General features: G+C 36.9%; 1 protein-coding gene across 4 annotated transcripts in view; it reads right to left on the reverse strand.

The window, feature by feature from the left end:
- LOC141450676 (zwei Ig domain protein zig-8-like) overlaps positions 1-24,994 on the reverse strand; it is a 460,103-nt gene that overhangs the window by 230,608 nt on the left and 204,501 nt on the right. Inside the window, exon 1 of one of the 4 annotated variants that reach the window (XM_074121321.1) lies at positions 886-1,017. The exons of 2 other annotated variants lie outside the window; for them this stretch is intronic. The gene's annotated coding sequence lies outside the window, so the exon portion shown is untranslated. Of the gene's footprint in view, positions 1-885; positions 1,018-24,994 lie in introns of those variants that run through there. One more of the 4 variants, XM_074121319.1, reaches the window with a different exon arrangement.

The raw sequence follows: 24,994 nt of genomic DNA on the forward strand, positions 1-24,994 counted from the left end.
AGAATGACAGTACCCTTTGACCTCTTCGAAAAAAAGAATTTTTAATGTACAATCTTTCAGACGAAAATGGTAAGTATTTATGAGGATAAGTAGTTAATGAAGTTTAATAGATGAAGCCATCTTTCAATAAAGATAAACTACGGCCAAAACCTCAGTATCTGAAGCCGTCAATGGTACCAAATCAGAATACATACCAGGTTCGTGTAACCATCGATTTTCCATTTTTGAGGAATACCTGTCAACCCGACAATAGCAAACGTTATTCGAGTGAATTTTCACCCCGCATTTGAAGGAGAACCCTTGATTGGAGAGTGTATCCTGTGACAACGAGATCCTGCTGGATATCGGCTATTCTGGAGATTTCCATGCATTCATAGAGTGTCATACATTCATTATTTATATATATGATATACGTATATACTATACTATTACATTATTCATATATTTGCCATCAGTAAATGCAAAATTGTCGAAATTTTACTGAATGCACCATCCTGCATGTATTTATAGCTTCTCTACTAAAATTTAAATTTCAATACGTCATCCATAAGCAAAATTGAATAACCAATCACCGGCTCAGGAAATAACCACTTGGCTGTTTTGGTAAAAAGTATGTAACGCTTCAACCCTCCTCCCAGACTTTAGGGGTTTCAATTAGAAAAAAAGAACACCTGGTCGACGCTTTAAAACTTTATTATCTTACATAAAAACCCTTGACTAATAATTATTAAATTAACTAATAATACACGTAAATTGCAAATATGTAAATTAACTAAAAAGGATAAAAACAACTACTGAAACAGGAGTTCCCCCTTACCGCCCGTCGCCCTGCCTACCGGGACCAGAGAGTGGCACCCCAAAGACCTTAAGACAGATTTGGCTTACCCGCCGCCAACACCTGCAGCTTGCCCATTCCTCGCCAAAAATCTTCTCGTCTTCGTCAGGGTTTTTCGCACTCAGCTCCAGCCACTCCTTTCGGTCACACTCACTGTTCTGTTTTTTCTTTTCTTCTTTTCTGTCATACTACCTCTCACACAGACCCACATAGACACACCCTACACACACACACACCACTCTCTAGGCCCCCACCATTCCGTCGGCAGCGCGAACAATGCTCCTAGTAACTTCCTGACTATGCATTCTAAGACTACATTATAGGTATCGTGTTACGTCCTCTATGTATAACAATTTAATTCTAAAAGAAAATATAATTACAATTCACCAAACCCACAATTCCGTCCCTTACAAGTATATAACCTTAATCTTTAGCACCCACTCTAAATCTAGAATCTTCTTGACTCTATATATTTTGGATATTCTTTGATTAGCGAGTTGCCTCCTCTCCAGTCTTGGAAGAACACCCAGTTCTTTATTTACCCCCGTTTTCACCAGTTACATTAATTATGATGTAAGTCCTGAATGTAGTTTATAACAAGCAAGAGGCTACAGTAAAGTCTCTTTGGTTTGGTTCAACAGATTCATGTAGCTAGCTTACTCAGAGGTTTTAACTAGCCAATTAAAACAGTGTCCGACGAAGATATAATTAGTAAAAGTCACCAGCTTGCCACATGTTCACTGTTTTATGTAAAGGTGTTTTTATCTTCGCTACAATCTACTTTAACTAATAACTAACTTACTTTAGTAAGTTGAAAGTACGCACTAATCGTGCAGAATTTCTATTTCTCAGTATTAAGAAGGAAATAGAGTTTAGATGTTTACTAGATATACAAGAAAATGAGCGAATTACATAAATTGGTCTCCTACCATCAAAAACAAACTTCATAAAACCGAAAACCTTTTTTAAAAACTCGATTAAGTGAAAAGGTCACTTTATAGAATCGATTTTTTTTTTTTTTTCAAAGGACAGTTTTAGAGGGGATTCCTTTGTTTAGTTTTTCTAATTTATTTGGAAAATAGTCCCTACAGTTTTCTCGAAACTTGGAAACACCTTTTAGGTAATTTTCTTGCAAGTAATTTTTAAACGTAACTCAAAGAGAGGAAGGAATTTAATCTAACTGTTCGATCCTCGAAAAGATGTGCGGGCCCCCTGCCTAGAATTTGTGTGTTGGCGCTAATAGCGCATTATGGCCCAGTTGGCAGAACTGGTGCAGTGGAAGGAGAGGGGGCTCCAGCTTGTGCCTGGGAGTTCGAGCCAGTTGCCCTTGGGCTTCTCAGGAGAGCTTGGGGACGTATACGTGTATCAGTCTTGACTGTAGTTCAGCCATCTTTTGTCTTGTGGCGCGTCAGCATGTGTCTAGTGAGATTTGGTGCCTCTACAGTCTACTCTGGTCATGACCATGATATATTATTTAGCCTCTAGGACCTTGTATAATTTGTAACTTACTTGGTAAATATATAAAATTTTATTGTATTTGTCTCAATCAATTTAAGGTATTCTGAGTGTCGGTGGCGTCCCCACCATTCCCTTTCCTTTAGTTTTATTTTATTTGACCTCTTCCAAAGAATTTTCACTAACAGTTCCGTTTTGGTACATTGTACGCTTCTAATGTATAATATTTATAAGTAGAATATCAATTCATCGGAAGTGCGACCGCACTGACTTCCTTTTTCTCTGCAGTTTTCTAAGAAGCGACTAGAGGACTCAAAATACAAAATGAACCACTGAAAAAAAACAACGTAATTTTGGACGTTTTCAAATGAATTGTATTAACAATAGATTGTATTAACTAATGGTTGGCAACACTGAAGATTGGTTGATTTAATGTTGAGTAAACGGATTATTTGGTTCGGTACAAAATCTGGAAAATCAATAGGTACACGGCCATTATTCATTGCGAACTTGATTTACGCCACAAGGACACCGGATGCCGCAAAGCATCCACTGAGGACTTTCCATTGGCTCTCGTGTGAACACAAAACATAGAATATAAATCGAATTAACAATTTCTCTCCCTTTAACCCTAATCAAATTTCCTTTCAGCTAATATTTTCTGTTTTTTAAAAATTACTTTTAGAGATTTTACGATAACCAAGTTCAAGCGGATCTGCTTTTAGGAAAATTCCTTGCTCAAAAGTTTGTAGAGGAATTATTGCAATAGAATAAAATTTTCTTCTATTTTCTAATTATAGCAAGATGATATCTGAAAACCTTAATTTACTCAACATATTGCAAAAAATTTTCTTCTTCAAGGGATCTTGAATCATGCACTTCCGGTGAAAAGTCTATTTGGGAAAAGCTGCCGCGAAAGCAATACTTCCTGTTGGAAGGCATTTCATAGATAGTAGAAGGCTGTAATATTATTGAAGTTGGTATTCTGCTGGTGAGGCGTTATGAGGCAGTGTCTCATAAAGGGCGGACATTGAAGCTCCAGCACAGAGAGGAGGCTGCATGGCTCTTAACTATAAATCAACTCTTACTCGTGTGTTCTCCCCTATAAAGGGAGGAAAATGTCCTCTGCTCCCTACTCTGCGCAGGAAAACCCATTCGGAAAACGCTTTTTATTATCCTTTAACATGATGTAAACAAATAGGACATTTTATTTATTTATTTAGAGTAGGGAATAAGGAGGATGGAGCAGAGATCTTGCAGTTTGGGAGTGCATATTTAGGGACTTCCTTTTAAGGAGAAGGAGTATTCCAGACTAATTTACGAAATACTATTTTCACATCAGTGACCTGGCTTCTGCTTAATTTTTCCTATTTCCTGGAAAGTAGATATAGTACTAATGGAAAATTATTTTCTTCAATAAACTAGAACTCTTCAGATCTAATTCATTATCCAGTAGGTCATTCATTCACTAGCTCTTGTAATATTTACTGGAAGTGAAACCCGAGTGAGTGAGCCCGCTGGAGTTTGTTCCCTTAAGTTTTCGTCCTGTGTCCTCTGAGGTAGGTAATTAATATTCTATCAGCAGTACTGGAGAGACTGTTCCATAAATTATGCAGTGGCAACGTAATTTTAGGCCGGATTTACTGGTTTACTGATTAATTGACTTCAGCTCATCAACCAATCACAGGTTTGATCACCTGCTGTCCATTAAATTTAAATTAACAAACATCTACCTGAGTAACTCATCACTCGTATTGTGTCCCACCCTCGCAAGTCTTTATACCTCGTAACTACGTTTCGCGCCAAACTGGAGCGATTTCTGAATGCCGTAGAGTAAAACACAAATCCTTTCTGATATCCATACTCGGAATTTTAGTCCATTTAGTTAGTTAATCGTCAGGAATATTAAGTGTGCGGAGTAGTGACGTACAATTCAGTGAAATATCGCTTTCAAGAAACATCCCTTAAGCCCCAGGATTTCCTTAAAGTTACTTTTCTTGGGAAAATATTTCAGGTGAAAGTGAAAGACCTCCTCCTTGCCAAAACTGTCACGGCAGGGGAATGGTAGAACGAATGGTAAAATTACATTTTTTGTAAACAACGTAGTGCCTAAACGCCAGGGCCGATTTTCATCTTTGAGGTGTCGTTCGAGATGGAATTTCATGTAATTTCAGCCATTTAGAAACAGGTGATTTAAATTAAAATTTTATAACAGCTGATATCATTTAAGTAATTTTACTGCATTAAATTTTCATTAATATTGTTTAGAATTAATTAGATGTCGACAGACCCTTATGCTGGCCATTTTCATCTACAAAATATTTGTTCAGCAGAGTGCAGCACATCATTTACCTTACTGACTTGAGAAGGTATCTTTAAAAATCTTAACTCAAGTAACAGCCATATGCAAAGAAACAAACAAAATGGTGAGTAACTATAGGTGAAACGTGACCCACAATTTTCTTTTACCTACTTCCCAAGGAAATACCCATTATTCCCAATTTCCCTGTTTACCCTTACATTATTAGTGTAGAAAACAAGGCAATAAGCAAGAAAAATCTTTTATTTTTCATGTTTTTACTGAGAAAATTTTTTTATTGCATAATTAGATTCTTCATCAAATACCTACGGAGGAAAAATTAGTAAAAAAAATTAAAGTTATATTTTTCATAGAAATAATTAACAATAAAGTATTGGCCATTCACAGTGAAGAATGGAAAGTGTGAAAGTAGGCTGGTTGAAGAGCCAATCAGAAGTGAGAACTGTTTATCAAACCACGCCTACCTCCGTGTACGTCACACCACGCCCTCTTTTGCTCTTAATAAAATGGAAGAGCTCCTATTTTTCATTACATTACTTTTTCATTACTACTCAAAACGGATATTTCTAGTAAAAAGTTGGAAATAGAAAATTTAACTCGATCGTTACACTTCGAGAGTAGAGGTTAGAGTGTAATTCCTAAAATGCTTAAAAATGCTTAACTTTATTTATGAAGTTTTTTTTTTTTTTTGTGAAACAGTAAACTGTTCTAATCATGGCTTTCCTCGAGACCCCACTCCCCCCGAGAAAATTGCCCTACCTGGAAAATTTTTCAAATTAAACCCGTACCCAAGGGATTACGCAAGGGGCACCCTTAGCCCCTGCAACATTACAGGGTAATGGTACAACTCGCACTTTAACACAGCGACCAGTTCCCTCCAAATATCTAAAATATAAAAACAAAAATAATAAAAGCCAAAGTTCTCCTTATTTTAATAAACAGAATCCTAAAACGGTATGTGAATCTTATATTAATTTCATACGTATATTTTACAGTTGAATTTTTTTCCCCTCTATAATAATTTAATTATTTTTAATCTAGAGAAGAGTTCCAGTGCTAGGGTCGTATATTAATTAATTTAAACGAACTTGCATGCATGTTTAAAATAGCAAATGGGAAAAAATGGTCCAGTAATGTTTACTGTGCTCGCCTTACGCTCGATTCTTGACCGCAGCGAAAGGTTTAAAATAAACCAAAAGAAGAGTGGAGTAGAGGTGTACGCTATCCATGTTTAGGAAAAATAAACAATAAATTAACCAGATTTTCTACTTTAAGGATTACTTCTTTTGTCAAAATTTTCCAACATAATATGTTGTTTTTGACGTGAATACGTCTTTAAATTTGCTATCATATGGAGGCAATCCAAAAAACCTAATGACAACAAAATCGGGGGATACAGTTTGGCGTTATAGTTTCGAATCTATCGTCTACATCCAAAATTAAATTAGACCACTGGATAGCTAAAGGATCAAAGAATTCATTACGATAAGCGAGGACTGTGACGCATCGCGCATGGTGGAGGGGGAAGCGCCGTCATTTTGAGATCATTTTGCTGCGTATCGAGATTTGCAATTAGTATAACTTTTGACTCGGAGAAGATACGATGTTCGTTTAAGTTTTAATAGTCAGCTGTCGTCACAATCTATTGATTGTATATAAAACATTAGTGTAAAATAGTGACATTGAATATAATAAGGTGTTAGAATAAAAAAATATTATCAAAAATATATAATGTCAGCCTTTACACGTCGAAAAGCCAAAACCAAATACAGAGATTGTATACGGTTGGAAAGGGCTTCTCAAGTACAATCGAATGGTAATAATAAAACACCATATGACCGAGTCAAGCTGTGCCGGGAACGTAAAAGAATGAATGCGGCCGAGCGGATCAGCGAGGGTGTCCAGTACATCTGCAGCTGGGACGGTTGAAATTATGCAAGTGGATGATGAAATCGCTTCTACATCGACAACGGACTGTATAGACCATAGGTTGTGTTCGATTATGAAGACACATTGTTTCATCCTAAATACATAAATAAAAATATTTTATATACCAAATATAACCCGCTACGTAAACGTATTCACGTACAACACACGGCCGTGTCCATGACACAGCCACACGTTAATTTTTTCCTCTTAACTATTGACTAAGGAAATATTCGTGCTACATGATTTTCTTTTCATCTCACAATTATCGCAAGATAATAATCGATTGGAGTCTGGAGGCGTGACCCCGTTGGTGTTCACATCGCCTCTATGATATTTGCTATTTTAACTAGTAATAATAAAACTTTAGTCTAAACCAATGAAAATTAGTACCATTTCTATTGAATCATTGAATTCAATGGTGGTTTTTGTTATTTCAAGTTATATATGTAGTGTATTAAATTGGATATGGTGAATATTGTTAATAAAATTGGTTAGAGTTAACGAATAGAATTGTAGAGAGCAGTTTATTGTTACTATATACACGGTAAGCAGAGAAATATGTAGATAAATAACAATATTTACTATCTCTAATCCAAGGGGGTGACCAACCAAACTGAACTTGTAGGCCATTTTGGAAATTCATTTTAAGCCAGCATCGGGCCGCTTATAAAATAATAAGTATAACTATTATATTGCCCTAAGATTGGCCTATTTACCAATATGTACAATACTTTTTTCATTTTTTGTTATCTTAATTTTAATTTTGTTTATTTTGGTTTGCAAGAACTCTTCTAAAAGTTATTTATTTGAGTTTAAACTTTAAATTCAGGCGAATTCTTTTTCGTTTAGTTGTTGGTTTCATTAGTTTAAAATATTTTAATTAATTTCTTCTTATCCAAATAGATTTGTGAACACTAAAAATTAAAATTCTTTTTTCCCTGCGTTCTTAGCTTACTCACTTAACCTTTCTCGTTCCACACTTGTTATGAAGGTTAAAATGTATTATGCATTATAATAATTACTTCTATGTATATATATTCATAGAAATAAATATTTATTCAAATTCTCAATTTAAAAATTAAGATTTAAGTACCTACTTGTTTACATTTAATTTTGTTGGTAATAAAGGTTATTATTATTATTTTAATGATTTAAGGCGCGTCAACATCTCAGGTTATTGGCGCCCTGAGCTTTTTTCAGTGCACTGCTGGCCTCCGAACAGTGTTCTGTCGTTACAGACAGTGAGCCGTAAGAAGCTCCTAGGAAGAGAAAATCTAAGGGTCAGCAGCTGGATTCGAACCCGGGACCTCTGCGTGGGAATCCAATACGCTAACCGCATAGCTAATCCCTTTCCTTCTTCTTGTGTACCTGTGCTGTACCAATCTGCGAAGCATTGATTTACGGTACTATAGCATAGGGTGTAGGTCGTCGTTGGTTATATAACTTGTTTACGCCGTTTCTCTTAAAAGTTCAAGGAGATCGGGTCGTGTCGTTCAGTAGGTCGCATGATATTAGTGAACGTTTATGGGGACATCATATGTATGATGATAATTATGACGTGTCTATTCCAACGTGTATGGGTATTTCTCGTGCATTAAAATTATATGCTGGTATTTTGCAGCCATATAAAGATACTGATAAAAATAAACAAGTATCTGCTGGTTGGCCTGAATTAAATAAGCATTTAAAAATGTATAATTATTTAGATCATATAGATATTCCTGTTGTTCATTATCATTATGATATTAAAACAAATGTATTAAAGGCTAAGCAAACGCAGATAGATATTGATGATGCTGCGCATCATGAATGTATTATGGGTGGTGAGGATATTTCATTATATAAAGGAAAAGTAGATAAAGAGGCATTTACTATTACAAGAATAAATAAATTAAATAGTATTAAACGTACAGAGAATAGTTATGATAATTATATAAAGGAATGTGTTGAGCAATGTCATTCTGTAACCATATTAGATCATACACCTCCAAATTCAGGTCATGCTCAACCATCATTACATATTGGTATTTTACCAATTCAAAGTAATGCTCCAGATAAGGAATTACAGGAATATGTTACTGCTTGTGCTACATGGGAGGTAAAAACCAGAATTGAGTTACTTACCGATTATCATCAGGAATATGTTCATAATTCTTTATATGGTCCTAATAGAACTCCATTTGGTAGTAAACCATTTGGTATTGGAATGATGTACAATAATAGTACTTTAGGGTTTGCACCAAGTTTAAATTAAAGTCATATATATACACATATCCATTTATTTGATCATTATGATACAGTATGTATTTATATATTTTATAATAAATCTAAATTAAAATTATTAATAACATCTGTCGCTGTTTGTGTATGGTCTTCCTCTAAATTGGCATGCATATATGTATAATCGGAGCCAAAGTCATAATCAATAATATCATCATCTGCATTAGGTGGTGTAGTGGCAGTTGATGTATTTGTTTACAACTGAAATAAACCTAATGGATGTATTTCAGCTGTTAATTGTTTAATATTGTTATCGATACGATGGGTCCAATAAAACCTACGAATGCGCGTTTGAAATTCAGGAGTTTTAGGAAATGGATCTCGGTTACAGGTAACAATGACAGGAGTACGATTAATGAGATTTTGGGATTCGTATTTAATATTTGCTGGTGTTGGTGTACCAGCAAATAATAACTTAAAGTTTTCTAAGGCCATTGGCTCAACATTTGGTTCATCAAATATTAGTAAATTACGACGTGGGCAATCTTGAAAAGGAAATTGAGAAAATCGATTACTGTTGCCTATATATCCTGTATTAATCATTAATTTTCCTACAATGTTAGCAAACCAGGTTTTACCAACACTAGGAGGACCACTAATTAATAAGCAATTGCATTTCTGGGATTCATGTTTTAACAAAGAAAATAAAAAAGATAGAAACATAGCAGTATCGTGAGTGGACATTTGAAGTGTTAGAATGGTATATATGAATGTAGCTGAGTCTGTAATGGATAATAATGTATGTGGATGTGAATAATATTGAATATATTGAACAGAGTCAATATATTCCATTAGATCTATTAGTGTTTTGGTAGATAATGTGGTGCGATGAATTTTGAGTGCATTTTGAAATACAGGATCACGCTCTGTAATAAACCGATATTCGCTGTCTAACCAAATATTAGAGGAAGTTACATCATGATCAGGAACGATTACATGGCTTTGTAACCACCGGAAAATCGCCGCAATGGCATATTGCTTTCGAGACCAGATCCCGTGTCGGTTACTTTTTCCATTTCTCGAAACAACTGACGTAGTAAGCGGATTTGAGGAGTATGTTGGAGAGGATTTAGAACTACCTGCGCATATTTCTTCGTACATTTGTAGCGTTGTGTTGGATCCATCGTTTTCGCTTGTTGGTACGGCATAATTCGTATTTGTACAAGACTCGACCCAGGCGTGGCCATCGACCGACGTTGCGAGCCGTTGGCGCCCTTCCAACGTTGTATAATGTTGTAAATTCCTGATGTAATGGGATAGACGTTCGAAGCTTCCTCGTCTGATGACTCGTCTGTTATAGTGTTGTTTGCGCCCTCATTTATATTGGTGTTGAATTGAAGCGATCGGTCCGCATCGACAGCTTTTGTTGGAGTAGGCACAGTCATGGACGAAGTGGATGTGTGGGGTCTCGGAGTTGTGTTTAAAGCAGTACCAGAATCCATCTGGTCGGATGAACCTAAGTAATGCTGTAACGATGTTGTCACACATTGCGTCAAAAGGTTGAGCTCGTCCAGGGAACCAGACATCATGAACGATGAATCGTCTGGTTCGTCGGAAAAGTAATTTTGAGCATCTGTGGAATCCAGATTGGTATTGGATGAATAAATCTCCAACATCTGGTTCCATAGAGTCTGAAGTGTTGGATAATTGTTCAATACCTTTAATGAAATGCTCTTTAATAGTGCTGGCATTTGAAGATGCGTCAGAAGCTGAAGGCGGATGTATGTTCGTATCAGTGTCCATATTGGTTTCATTGATATTTTGCGTTTGGGTGATGTTTTCATACGTTTGACCGGCGGTTCCAGAGCTTCCAGAATCGCTGGATCCTTCATCTGAGAGTTGGGCATACATGTGTCACACTGACAGTTGCTGGTATGAACTTCGTCAATATGATCGGATGTCGACATATCTATAAATATACACTGCATGAGTACATAGTCTAATAATACAATGTAGCATTGTCAATACGTATATAAACATAAAGTGTGTATTTCTTCTTCTTCTTCTTCTTCTTCTTCTTCTTCTTCTTCTTATTATTATTATTAATATTAATATTATTAGATTATCAAGGCTGATAATAATTACTGTAATAATTAGTAGATACTGTATAGTAAGTAGATAAAAGAAGTAAAGTGAACTTCTACTTTTTCAGCCGGGGCTTAATGTCCAACTATCAAGTTAGGCGTCTTGGCCAGGGCCGGAAAGTAAATCTTTTCTGACAAATAAAAAAAAGTAACTAGACGCGTGATTTTAACAAGGGATCTCTCACTTATAAAACCACGTTTCATAACCTCTACACCAACAACCGCCCTTCGTTAAGAAGATACCAATTGTCTATGTTAGAGTGCTGATACTCGTACCTGATATGTATGCATCACTGTAACAATAATACGCTGTTTTCTTTTTGTCGTTGCACAATTTTGTAATTGAAAAAGAACACAAGATCATGAACATTAATTTGACTTCAAGAAGAAGTTCCACGTTTAGTGAAGTGGAGGTTAGAAACAGGAGATGAAGTCTCATAAAGAAGTAAGTCCTGAGGTCCGGAAGATAAAGTTAGCCGTACAGGAAGGGGACACAGCAGTCAAGCACAACTTGTCGTATATTCCAAAGTAATACTTAATTTACATTCCCAAATACATTTCATTTTTTATGTGATATAAAAAATGTGTCCCTATATATATATTTACATATAGCTTCCCTGGGAAATCTACCGTATCGCGCAGGAGGAAGTCTAATAGAGTTATGCCTATCTTTTACGCTAGCTACTTCATGTGCAACCACCGGTTAGTGGCTGTAAATCGTCTTGAATTTTATTACTAGCTCATACATTCTGGAAATTGAATGCACTATCTTGCAAGACGCGACAACTTCGCTGTCCCCATCTGAGTGCAACAACTGTGAGTGCAAACTCAGAGAACTTAGAAGTAATATTGGGGAAATACCAATGTACTTAATTACCAACGACACTGCAATCCTAGAATTCGTCAGCTTCAGAGAGCCAGTTTGTGTACTCCGGCGCTAAGAAACGTTGCAACAGTTTAAGGCTAGCTAGATCGCGATCTCCACCTCCATTGGAGGGCAAAAGCTTCCTTGTTTTATGTACGTGGCAGCGGCAATGAGTGGGGACCGGAAACTAAACGAAGCAATTAATTATGCATGGGTGCTCGCTGGAGAGTAGATTTTCCCCACTATAAGCAAAACCTGATTGGAGGAAAAGATAAGTGGCCAAGGAGAGAAAAATGAAAATTTATAGCTCAAATTTTCGCTTCCATTCTCAACGTCGCCTTCAGGTTATAGAAATGAAGTTTTTGAGTAGGGTAGAGGATAGAACCAGGAAGTACAGGTTACGAGGGCTCAAAAAGTGAGGCTCCTCTTTTAACGATTGTGGGATGATAGCTTTGATGATACGGTCATGTGAGTAGAATAAGTAATATCTGGGATGTTAAAAACAAGCCACAGAGATGCAAGTTACTAGGAAACGACTTTGGGGAAAAAGAAGAATAACTTGGGAGCATAAAGAAGAAGTATTTTAAAGAACTGAGCAACCGTTCAAAATAATAACATTCCGGGCTGCAGGTCTTGGTAAAGAAACGGTCGAGATTGCTAGACGGTGTACAAGCAAATAGACGTTTAGCTGAACGTGGGTTCCACCTGCGATGTTCACAGAATCTGGTACAGACACTTGCCAGGGACGAAGCGGTGCAGGGATGGAAAGCTCCAGAAATTAGGGAAGCTAGTAGCGGAGACACAAGCACTACTCTCCCCTATCGCCCGGAGGTAGGAACTGCAGTAATCATTGACTCTTAATTGAACAGAAAAGAAAAATCGTACGTCTTCTGTTCTGAGAAGATGTTTGCTTCAAGCAGTTGCAGGGTATCAGGCTTAGTACGATTCAAATCTCAAGATAAAAGTGCCTCAATAATATGTAAAGCCGATTTCTTTTTGGCTAGTAAGTAAAGTAAAGTAATGCCTATTTTTTCAGGCCTATTTTACGTCCAACTACTCAATTAGGTGTCGTGGACGGAGGCGACTAGCAAACATACTTTACTATAAATTTCTCATATTAACCATTAAATAAAATCCAAGGCCAAGAGACCGGGAATCGAACCCGCTAACCAACAATACATATTAGCTTTGCGGGTCTAGTATCTTAACCGCTCGGCTATCGAGGTGCCTCAGTATGGCTAGTAAATTATTTATTCTCATAAATGAGAAAGAGACGTACCAAGCGTTCGAACCTGTTATACTCCAGAGGTTACTAGGCATGTTCCTCAGCTTTTTTATTGTAGCTATTCTGCAGTTGGCCATCAGTCTCCAATTTATGAATCAATTTTTCATGCTCAAATTATTTTTTAAATACAGCTTATTGGCAAGACAATTTAGTGTATAACTCATAAATACCAACTACTGTAAACGTGGCTATTTTTTGTTTTAATTATTTTACAAACATTTTTAGTTGCAAGCCATTCTTATTTGTATATACCTAAGTGCTAAATTTATTTACATATTTTTATAAAATAAATTATCGGCAAAAAAACAAGTGGTGAAAATATACAGAATAAATAATGGAAAGTATAATGGCTGAAATAGAGGGGAAGATGGAGAATAACTCTGCAGAGGAAGTTATGGGGCTGAATGAGACCTGAAATCTGAAAACCTGCAGCAAGAACGACCTTGGGAGCTTTTGGAGTGCGGCCAATTCACGGTGGCTGGAACTGAAACAACGTCCGCACAACAATCTTCATCCGGGTTTATTTATATTTTAGATATTGAACACTTCATTTACATATCTACGTCAATATTATCAGCGCAGTTAGTAGAAAAGCCATATCTATTGTATAAACTTGCACATCTTCTTATTATAAATCTTAACCTTTAAAGATTCTAACACAGCATAATTGGAACAGTCTTAGCCATTCCTAATAAATTGGTGGGGGAAGGCATACCCCCACCTCTTTCTCAAGGAAATTCTAAGAAAAACTAATTTTCCTAGACAAAGTCTTACTTACTTACTTCCCTGGTGCTACAGCCCGGGTCGGGCCTTGACCTCCAGAAGAATTTGACCCCAATCGTCCCTATCCAAAGCCTTAGACCTGGTCTTTTGCCTTTAATCGGTCCATTGCTCTACTTCTTTTGGTTTCATAACAAGGTAGTTTTCCGGGGCGAGCCGTCAACCCTGCGCCCAATTCCCAGACCTGGAGAGCCGGAGTTTGATTTTGGAGTAACTTTCCCCTAGAAGGGCTGTCTTCACTGGACTGAAAAAAACCTCTTCTGCCCATTCGCAGTAAGTCCACTTACTTGGCCTGAGGGTGCCGCCGTTGGTCTATATATCAGTAGACAAAGTCTTACTAACCTATAAATTCTTACGAGTAACTGATACCGGAAGTTTACGGAAAATCCCTGGTGCTATTTTCTAGAAATTCCCAAACAAATGGATAATCCGAATGAAGCCTCTGCTCAGCGAGGTCCTCAGGACTACTTTGAGTATAAGAGTGAGCCACAATCTCAAACTGATTAACCTATCTATGGTGATGGCGGATAGTTCGAAATCGATCAGGGGTACCGGATGTGCTACGCCGAATTAACGACACTCGTACAATAGGTCAAAATTTCAAATTTAAAGGAAATTCCCGTACCGAAATACCGATGTTCTAAGTGGATTTTCTACAGTTTTCTGAGCCACTTTCTCGATTTTCTTTGAAATCTTTCAGTTTTTCTTCTAACTAATTTAAATAATTTACAATTTTATTTCCAAATTTTTTTTTAGACGATTAGTTTTCTAAAATTCTTTGGAAATCATTTTTTGTTTTCATTTTCTCTGTCGTTTTTAAAAAATCATCTATAGTTAGAGAAGTACTAAAAATGTAAAATTCATAATGCAATTTGCGAGTTATGTGACAGACAGACACAAGAGTGGTTATAGATAATTGTTTATAGGGATGCATGAAAACGATATTGCTAGACTCCTAGACAAGAATAGCCTGGCTAACTTGGAGTGCAATCACCATTTACCGTGCTCCCGGGAGTACGAAGCTGCTATCCAGTAATTCTATACACTAGAGGGTGATTCCAAACACCACCACCAAAACTAGCTTCCAGCTAGTCCACATGCTCAAACTTTCCCAAAACTCCCTTCCTTTGCCTCCACTAACTACCTACTTCCCCCATCTTCAAACTTGGACATACAACTTGGTGTTATGCACATGTTTCAGTATTTTGGACGATCCACACATTACTGTAACTAATAAATTCAACATCTAGACCAAACTGGGTCGAATAATGGACGTTGACCACTAATTCTGCCACATTTTACGTACCCCTCTCTCTTTCTCTCTCATTTCGACTTCCATTTCGACTTCACTTCTCACATTAAATTAAGCTTAACTGACTGACTCGCCTAACTTGACTTGCTGACAGTCAGCGAGCGTAGTTCGAGTGGGTAACGCAAGTGAAGTCGAAGTTTCTACACCAAACTGTTTAGTCTCCCTCTGATGATGGATTAAGTTTCGAAACCTGCCGGAAGCGTGTTGCGACGGATGAACTCACCCAGCATTGTGGACCTTCCACGTTTTCTATATGAGTTCCAACCTTAAGAACAGCAGTAAGAGAAAGACCTGTGAGGAGATAATGTTCCTTATTTTCAATAGGATGAAAAAAATAATTGCCATTTCAGTCGTGATACATATATTCTGCCGAGCTTTCGACCTAGGGACTAGGTCTTCTTCAGGGCTAGTTTACAAAGTAATATTTTTACATTACAGGGTTGATGTGTATTATGTCTTGTCTGTTCATGGACTGAGTCGAAAGCTCGGCAGAATAAATGTATCACGACTGAAATGAAAATTATTTTTTTCATCCTATTTTTTTTTTTTTAATCTTTTATTGGAATTTACCACTGCAACAGTTGTTGCAACAAGCAAATATGGTAAAAGAAAATCACGAGTGGAGAAGGCACCGAGTGGTGTCACTCCAGTAACGGGCTTTGCTACACTGCTCTCACGATAAGAGTAGATCACGAGGCCATCTTCTCTTCAATCTTCTTAGAGGATTACCTAGTAATGTGGAGGAAGATAGGTGTTCTATGAGAGGGTTAGGATGAGCTGCTGTAGAGAGGAATGAAATTTGAAGAAACGAGTGTTAGCAAGATCTGTAATGAAAGGGATTTTGAGGTCGTTATGGATAGTGAGGTTAGATACATAGAACGGAGCGTTAAGAAGTTTTCCAAGTATTTTTGGACTGTAATACCTGGAGGCGTAGTTAGTTGGAACGCTTAGTCGATCCCCCCATACTTCGACGCCTTATGACCAAATGGGTCGCAGTAACAGTAGATACAAGAGTCTTTTGTTATGTAGGTTAAGTTTCGAACGTTTGTCAAGAGTAGTCTGGCGAGAAGTTTTGTAGCGTTGGTTAGATTTTTGTCTTTACCAGTCTAGTATGGGGGGGGGATTCCATGTCAACCGTTTGTCTAGGTACAGTCTAAGGTAGCGTTCTTTGTCCACAGTTGGTGCAGGAGTTTGGTTCAAGATGATAGGAGGTAGGATTTTCCGTCTGAAAGTAAATACTACAAAACTTTGACTTCGTAACGTTGGTTTTGATACTTCATTTGAAAAGCCAGTCCTGTAAGTGGTTGATGTGTGTGTTTGTAGAGTTCGTGTAGCGATATGAGGATCGTAATGAGGAGATAAGATTGGAGTAACGCCAGTAAAGGTAGAAAGAATGGTATTTGGATAATTGAGGTATGTCTGCTGTATATAAGGAGTAGAGGACCTAGGACACTGCCCTAAGGAACACCATCTCGAGCTAGTTTTATCGTATTGAAACTATGAATCAGTCACCAAAAAAAAAAAAAAATGAACAGCAATTCCTTATTTTCTCATTTTTCTCGAAAATGGCTATTAATGATTTTTACTGAAATCAATTAAGCTTAATTAAACTAACTTAAAGCTCTATTTTATAAGAATTATTTCTCTAATAAAATTCTTTGAAGGGACAGTTTCAGTAAATATTCCAAAAGACATTGATTTTTGAAGTCCTTTTTAGGAAGTGTTAATTTCGCTAAAACGTCGCATGTTTTGGTTGGTTAAAGTGGTTAGTGAATCTCTTTACATTGCTTGATGCCAACTCACAATTCAGCCCCCCCACAATTCAGATTTAAATAAAAACTGAACCAAAATTTAATTCCATTAAAAATCCATTTAGTATCTGCATTAATCTAAACCATTTATTTCATTTATTAACAAAATTAATATTAAATAGATGATGATTAAACAAAAAAGATTTTTTGTTTTTTTTAATTTCAAAAGATTTATGCGAGAGAACAATGGAAATTACAGAAAATATTGTTTGGCCTCCTTCCAATCGCCGGAGAATCTCGACTAAAAATTCATTTAAATAAATCCTATTAATATAGGAAAGCCACAATGTCTGCTGGCATACAGTTTAGGTAAATATGAATTAATTTTTAATACTAGAATTATATCTAGTCAGCAGCGCTAATGACCGTCGTAGAAGATGCGATGTAGATTATAATTATCAGGCTCTCTCTCACGTATTTGAAACGCTATCTATAAAAACAGTTTTTAGGTAAGTTCAGAGCAGAATAGTCTAAAGTATCAAAGTGAATATGAAATATGTATGCATACATAAATATGTAGTAAGTGAAGATCGTGTGAGTTTTCGCGCCTATTTTATGTATATCCGGTTAAACTCAAATATTTGAAAATTGAGACACAATAAATTGATTCGCCACAAATCCAACCAACTGAAAGAGCGAATGATAGTTGAGCTGGCATCCTCCGTTTCTTGTGGCTGGCAAAACGCAATAAATTCGTTACATTTCCAACCCCAGACTTTATTGGAGAGATGATGGGCAACTAGTTTAATTAAAACTGAATTATTACCACCCTCTTTTTGGCCTATATCCGGTTTGCCGAATGGTGAATATTAGTAACAGAGTTATGGAGCGCCAGTGACAGTCCTGGTCAAGCAAAGTAAGCAAAGTCGGCTAATTGGGTTAGTGTCTTTGAACTGTTTAATGCAAATCCAGGTATTTAGCTATTCCATTTACGAACCAAACAAACCTGGAACCCGAAGGGGGCTTAGCCGTAAGGCGTACAATATACTCTAATCCCCTGAACAATGTCCACCAAGTAAAAGTGGACATGGAGTACCACGTATGATTTTCGTTACTCAGCTACAGATAAATTACTTTCAAGAAACGGTGGAAGGGAGTAGTAAGTGCCTAGAATTGTACCGGAAGCAGCCAACCTGACCCGCGCGAATAACAAAAAAAAAAAAAAAGATTATAGATGGACCGATAGCCAGCCCCTCGTTTTACCTGCAATGGGGCTAGTGCCTCACAGTCTAGGGGAGAGTATGCGTAAGTTTTGCACGAGAAAACACGAACAGAGACGCAACAAGCTGAAGGCCTCCATTCCTAGTAGGCCTATGGGAAAGAGATCTCTCGCTGGAAGTGGCTGGCCAATCCGCGAGGCCCAAAGCTGTCCTAGTTGAATGATTGGACTGTAGATGAGGCAGGGTGTGGGCGAGTTTGTTTGTGAGAGTGAATGTGTGAGGTTGATATGAAGCTCACAGTCTGGAGGCTATGGAGAGACTGTAATGGGAGATCACAGTCCGGAGACTGGCACGCTCTGCAAAATACCCCGGGCGCTAATATCCATAGGTGTTGACATTTCTTTAAATTAGAGAGGTGCATCTGAGGAGCAAAAAAGCTCCTTGACTTTACCCAAGTAGATGAAGGGATTAAGGAAGTTCTAGGGACAGATAAACCTCCTCCTGTAACGTCATCTCATTGTAATGTACCGCTTTACAAAGTATGTAATACGTGTAAGAACTCAATCAGATTTGAAGCTCCAAATTAGAAGAGATTTAGTACAAGTTAGAGCATGAGAATTTCAAAAAGAGATTGTCATAAGAGGGTCCGCACCAGATTTTGTTTCTTTCACGAAAAAAGAAAAAACGGAAGTTGCCAAGTCAATTTCCCTTTTAGAAACTTCTAGCCGGAGTAATCTTCAATAAATTTCTAAGCCCAACCAGGTATGAAGCCCCCAATGTGTGCCGGTGTGTCTGCGACATGGGCAGAGAGGAAGACCATGAGGGGTATCCTGTGTCTGCTGGCGGCTGCTACATAGAACTTCTGGAATTCGATTTATCCAAGACCGACCTACACCGGCCTTTCAGGTAAACAAGGAACAACATTGCCAGTCTGAACTCTACCCCCAACTGGCCCGTAAATAAATAACTGCAAACAAGCTTCTGCCTAAATAGCAATAAATCATTTCAGCATTTATGGTTAACCTTACATTATGTATCAGATGATTACGACTATGAACCCAGTTAATATTATGAGAAAAATAATATTAAAAAAACTGTCTCCTTTTTCAATTTGATAAATTGCTTTATTTTATACTTGGGATTCCTCCAGCCGATGGGAATGTTCAGCGAAATCGGTCAAATTGGGAAAAATTTAGTTTCACGGGAAATATTTGCTTGGACATCCTCTGAATTTGAGATCGAGGCGAGGTCCCTTTTACATCGACAGGGTATACAAATTTAGAAAGCTGGTTCCCCCCCCCCAAAAAAAACTTATAATTTCTTCTTTACGACACTGACTTAGGCCCAGCAATAAAGGAGAAACTCAAGATTGGAGAAGGTAACAACTTCCTCTCCAAATCTGCTCATAATAGAGTCACTGATGAGGGCACACATCCTTGCAAAATGTTTAGCAATTAAAAAAGTTGTTTCAATGCCTGCTTCCTGCTAGACAAAATACAAAAGAAGACCAAAATAGGATGAACATTAAAAGCATACTGAGAAAGCAAGTGAAGAGGAAGAAAGGACTTACATTCAAATGTTCCAATTAGGTTGATTCTAAAGCAAAGAGAAAAAAGTAAATTAAAATAAATAAAAGAATGTCAGTAATAAACATATCGTTTGATTATAAGCATTAAAGAACTATAATGGGACAAAAGGGAAATCTGGCTGAGAGAATAAAGCTGTGCGCAACACTGCGTTGTAATACTGGGCAACACTGCGTTGTACTGTGCTGACTGCTGCACAGCTGGTGTTTTAATACCTGTTTTATGGCTGTTTGCCTTTTTGCGCCCATTCCTGGGCTCTCTACACCTCATAAATCCATAATGACATCATCTTACGCTGCCTAATTATAGTTATACGGAGACTTTAGCTGGGCCAGCCACCTTTATAATTACAAACCTCATTACAACTTAATACCGCGCGTAGACAGTGCAGCAAGACGATCGATTTTTAACCAGCTCAACCCATTCCATAAAAGACACTGCTCTCAGACGAACGTGATCAGCTGATCAGCTCAGAATTCTTTATTATTAGTTTGTAGTTCAGAATATAAAAGGAATAAAACTTGAATGGACAATCTGGCCTAAAACAGGTAAATTGTAATAATTATTAATTGCGTCCAACTTCAATATAATATTCTCCTCGTATTTAGTTCAGCTGTGGAATTAATGATCAAATTTCAATATAGAGCTAAATTTGAACTAAAATTGTTTGTGAAAAACTAATAAACAATAAATCTGAAAGCGAGTAAACAAACGGCAGTGTATCGTGATGTCCGAGGAGGTTACTGTATACATTTAGAGCGGCCACGTGTCCAGACCGAACTTCTCGGCGGCTCCAGCCCTCATAACCGCCCCCGTTATTACTCCCAGATAGTATCTGATTTTAGTCTAACTTTTCCTAACTTTCTCAACAATCAAAACCGAACCTTTCCATTCCAGAGGGGTGGGTGGAAACTTTTCAGCGGCTCAGGAGTAACGATTGGTTAGATTTAGTTTTGAGGAACTGGAGAGGTTAACGATTAGAATGCCCAACAATCCCTAATTCTGATTCCAATCAGATCTTTGTAAATCATTTCTATCATTTGAAAACGCCAAATACAACAGGTTTTCCTGTTAACAACAGTGGCCGATTTTTCTTTAATTACAGAGAATACTGTCATCAAAGGGGGTCTGGGAAAAACTGTGACGAAAATCTCACTTTAGTTTTAATGAATTCGTACGATTTCCGGTCAAATTCTAAGTTTCTACAAAAAGGGAAACTGCGGAAAATGAAAGTAGTGTCCAAGACAGATTTCCACTAACCAGAAACCTGTCAAATCTGTATTTTTACTTTGTTTTGTGAAGACTTGGTGTGAAAAATTAAAGATGGAAATGGCTAGACTACCTTTTATCTAGAAGTGTTGCAGACTGTAGCAATTGAGTTCATGTAAGTTTTGCAAAATTTAGCAGAATATATGAAGGTTTGCAGTTCGCCCTATTTTTCTACATTACCCAATAATGAATACTAAGATATACGTATAATACAGCTTGGTACTGATGGATAAATATGGACATTGTAAAGTATTTATAGAAATATAAATATTTAAAGCTCAACTTAAAATTCTTGTGGGACTCCCAAGTTAAAGGAGAACTATAAATACTTGCCTGGCTGCAGTAAGTAGATCTAAGTTTAAATATGGAAGCTGTCGTTGAATGAGATTAGTTTTTCCTAAGAAGATTTCCTACCAGTTTCCTTTTAGTTTGTCGCCCCTTGGAAAATCTAATTACGCCTTTTCTTTTCTCCTTTCTGGTTTTTCCTTGAAATAAATAAAAAAATCGATTGCTTACATTTTCTTACTGTACTAAGTAAGAGAAAATAGAAGCAATCGAGCTAGTTTCCGATTATGAACTTTCAAAGGAAATAACCTTCTTTAGGTACCTTTAATTTGTCTGGGTGTGTATACTCGTATATGTTACGCATAACTTAAAATAGCAAAAAAGCGGAAGTTCAACTTTAATATTTAGGTGCCACCGACGTAGTAGCTTTAGAACAAACACATTTTCTGCATTTTTTTACTGTTTTTTGCAAAACTAGTTTCTATATAGAGATTCAAACGCTTCCGGATTTGTAAGTTACCGATTCCTGGTTTTAAGGGCACACCAAAACCTTGTGAATGTAGAAACACAATGCAGCGAACACTTCTGTGTGATGCCCAAGTCCGAGTGTACTAGGAACAAGAAGCAGGCCAGAAACTTCATTATTTTCTTAATTAATCGTAAAACAAAAATCAATAATCGATAATCAGTACAGCATTGCCTTAATCTATCCAGCAATACGAGTTTTATTCCAAAGTAAGACAGACATAGAATGAATTTAAGGCTGCATGTCTACTGACATTTGAGACAGGGTGTGCTGATATGCTTAGCGGAAAGCCGAGATATGTTGATTGTAGGCCCCGTCAGGGTTGGCACGAACAACCGCTATAAATCTTGAGGCCTATGTCAAACGCACGGAACAACTCTCAGATCATCGTCGGTTATCTCAAAAACAAACAATAAAAAAAAACTTGCGAGAGAGAGAGAGCACTGATAAAAGACACAATTCTTTTGGTTTTGGGTGACAGTTCACCAGCTGTTACCATTTTGAAGGAATGATAACGGCAGCAACGTCTACGACAAGATCAGCAATGGTTATTCTACGATCTGGGACAGTGTCACAATCTTTAATATTACGTTAGTAAAACTTCTCCGAATGTAGAACTTACCAGCATCAATTACGGTGACCATTCGTACTGTTTTTGGCAGGACAGTACTGTTTTTGGCAGGACAGTACTGTTTTTTAAGACGCTGTCCTTTTTTATTTTTATTTTTAAGCATAAATGTCCTGTTTTTTTATTTATTTGTCCTGTTTTTCAATGAAATTTAAATTATACTCAAATTTAATTTTTGAATATAAAAATATAGTATAAATGTATAATAATTAAGTTCGCAAATAATCGTTTAGAAAAAATTTTTCTGTGTACATTAACTTTGGACGAACCTTTAGCGTAAAGCACAACCTGTTTTACCGATAGAGTAGATTAATCGACTAGTGTAAACATCGATCGCTAAACGTCATGTAAAAACTAATAACTAAACTAACCTATACCATATTATATGGTCATTGTAAAAACCGATCTCGTGTAAATAAACGTATTCATATTTTTTATAGGTTTTATTTTTGCTCCTTGTCCTGTTTTTTGATACAAAAATAATGGTCACCGTAAGCATCATGGTCTTAAACTGCAGCGCATCAGTGTAATAAAAATGATATTTTTCAATTTCTTGGCAGAAATACAGGAAATTGTTCACTCATGAAACCATTTTTGGAAATATGTACCCAATATTGTCCAGAATGCCCAGGCAGTCCTGAATTAACTTCCAGGACCTGACAATCAGAAACAGCAGAATGGATAAGCAAATTAAGACTTTTTTTGCTGGATTATAATTCTTCCCTTATAATCTCATCACAATGGATTGGTAACTAGCTCTGCAAATATCAGCCCTCGGATTAGCGCCCTCTTACTCCGCGGCGCCCTTTCACTTCTTCGAGTCCTTTCATGACTCACAGAGCCTTAAGTGATCGCTTAATGATTATCACTGCCCAAATCATGTTTATTTTAAGGGCTAGAAAAAAGATTAACCTATTTTTTTTTTTTTTTGTACATATCCCCGGACAAACAAAATCTCGTTAAGAAAGTGATTGTATTCTAAATGAAAGAACTTTTTTCTTTTGTTTTGCCTCTTTTCTTTATTTCCGTTGAAAAGAAAGGAAACGCTCAGGGCACGAATTTGAAATCTAATTTCCTGGATATTTTAGTACAACTATTTGTGGATAAAACAGCAGAAGCGCCCCCCCCCCCGAATGCCTCTAAGTGGGAAGCAGAGCAAACAACTGACTGTTTGTACGGCCGGATGATTGTTGTTTTTCCTGCAGCTAATTTAATTTCCACATCCGCCATCATTTCTAAACCTCTTGCGAAACGCCACACACCTTTCAGTTGGAAATTCTTGTGACAAAGTTATTATCCAGCAACTGGTTGAAATATTTTCTACAAAAAGTACGCAATTAATTGTTCAACGTTTGTTATAATAGATTTTGTTTCCTCTTCTTTGTAAGAAGGAAGTGAGGTTTGTAATCATGAAGATATTAGAGCTCTTTGTTTTGAAAGGAAACATCCGTTTTTTTAAGGTCCGGCTAGTCTCTGTGTACAAGTTCTTAAGAAATACACCCCTTCCTCACTCGAGCACACTTCCTTACTAAAGTGATATTAACTTCCGATTAAAAGGGTCCTTTAAATATTGCATACTTAATTCACATTCATATTCTATGGGTGAACAGACAGTTCAGGAAATAATAAACAGGAAATTCGATCGATCGATTTTCTAGCAACCTTTTTTGTCTTCGCTAGCACATTTTCTTTTCATAAATATTAAGAAGATAATGAGGCAATACATTTGAGATAATTTGGCTCGGAAGAATATGATATTAAAGTAACGAACCACAGCCATCTAGATTTAAAGAAAATCAATAACACGTTGAATAATATACACTACATGTATAACCTTATTTACACAGTCAGCAAGTACAGTGTGAAAGGGAAATCTAAGTGAAGTCGAAATCTCTACATCAAACGCGCGACCAAAAGTGAGGGTTCGCAGTTGACCCCCATTTTCATATACCCCTTTTTAAAGAGTATAAAAAGTAATGAAAGAAACCGGAAACCGCAATTCGATTTACTCAACTTGTGAAGCATGTGCTTGTGCCTTTAAAGGTGCCAGATCAGACACAGAGAGCAGTTGATAACCTCCTGGCTAACCAGGCTTGCGAGCCAGAGGAGGCACCTTATGAGGCACAGTACATGCTTCACAAGTTGAGTAAAGTGCATTATTTGATAAATTAAGGAATAACTTTGATCCTTTACATGGAAGATATTGATCACTTAAATTTGTGGCAGGAGGTTTCCAATTTTTTTTTGGTAATTAAACGCAACTCTCCCTAAATTACCAAATAATTATTGAACCTTCTTGTTTGTAACAGATGTAAAATTAATTTTTAGCCATTTTGTGTATGCTTGAGCACATCTAAAGCTCTTAACATTTGATTTTTCTTAGAAAAATCACTCGGAAAACGACTTATTTCCCAATATTAAGAAAATTACTAGTTTTACTGCCTTGGCAATATTTTTAGTAAAAAGGGGATGAAAAAATACATAAAAATGACCTATCGCGTGCTCTTTTTTCTCTTTGATAACAAGTTAATTTTTTTTTTTTTTTTTTTGGCGCATCAACAGCTGAGGTCATTAGCGCCCGGAG

This window comes from Rhodnius prolixus, unplaced genomic scaffold, assembly GCF_049639745.1.
Source record: "Rhodnius prolixus isolate KJV_2025 unplaced genomic scaffold, Rpr scaffold_8, whole genome shotgun sequence".
NCBI classification, from domain to species: Eukaryota; Metazoa; Arthropoda; class Insecta; order Hemiptera; family Reduviidae; genus Rhodnius; species Rhodnius prolixus.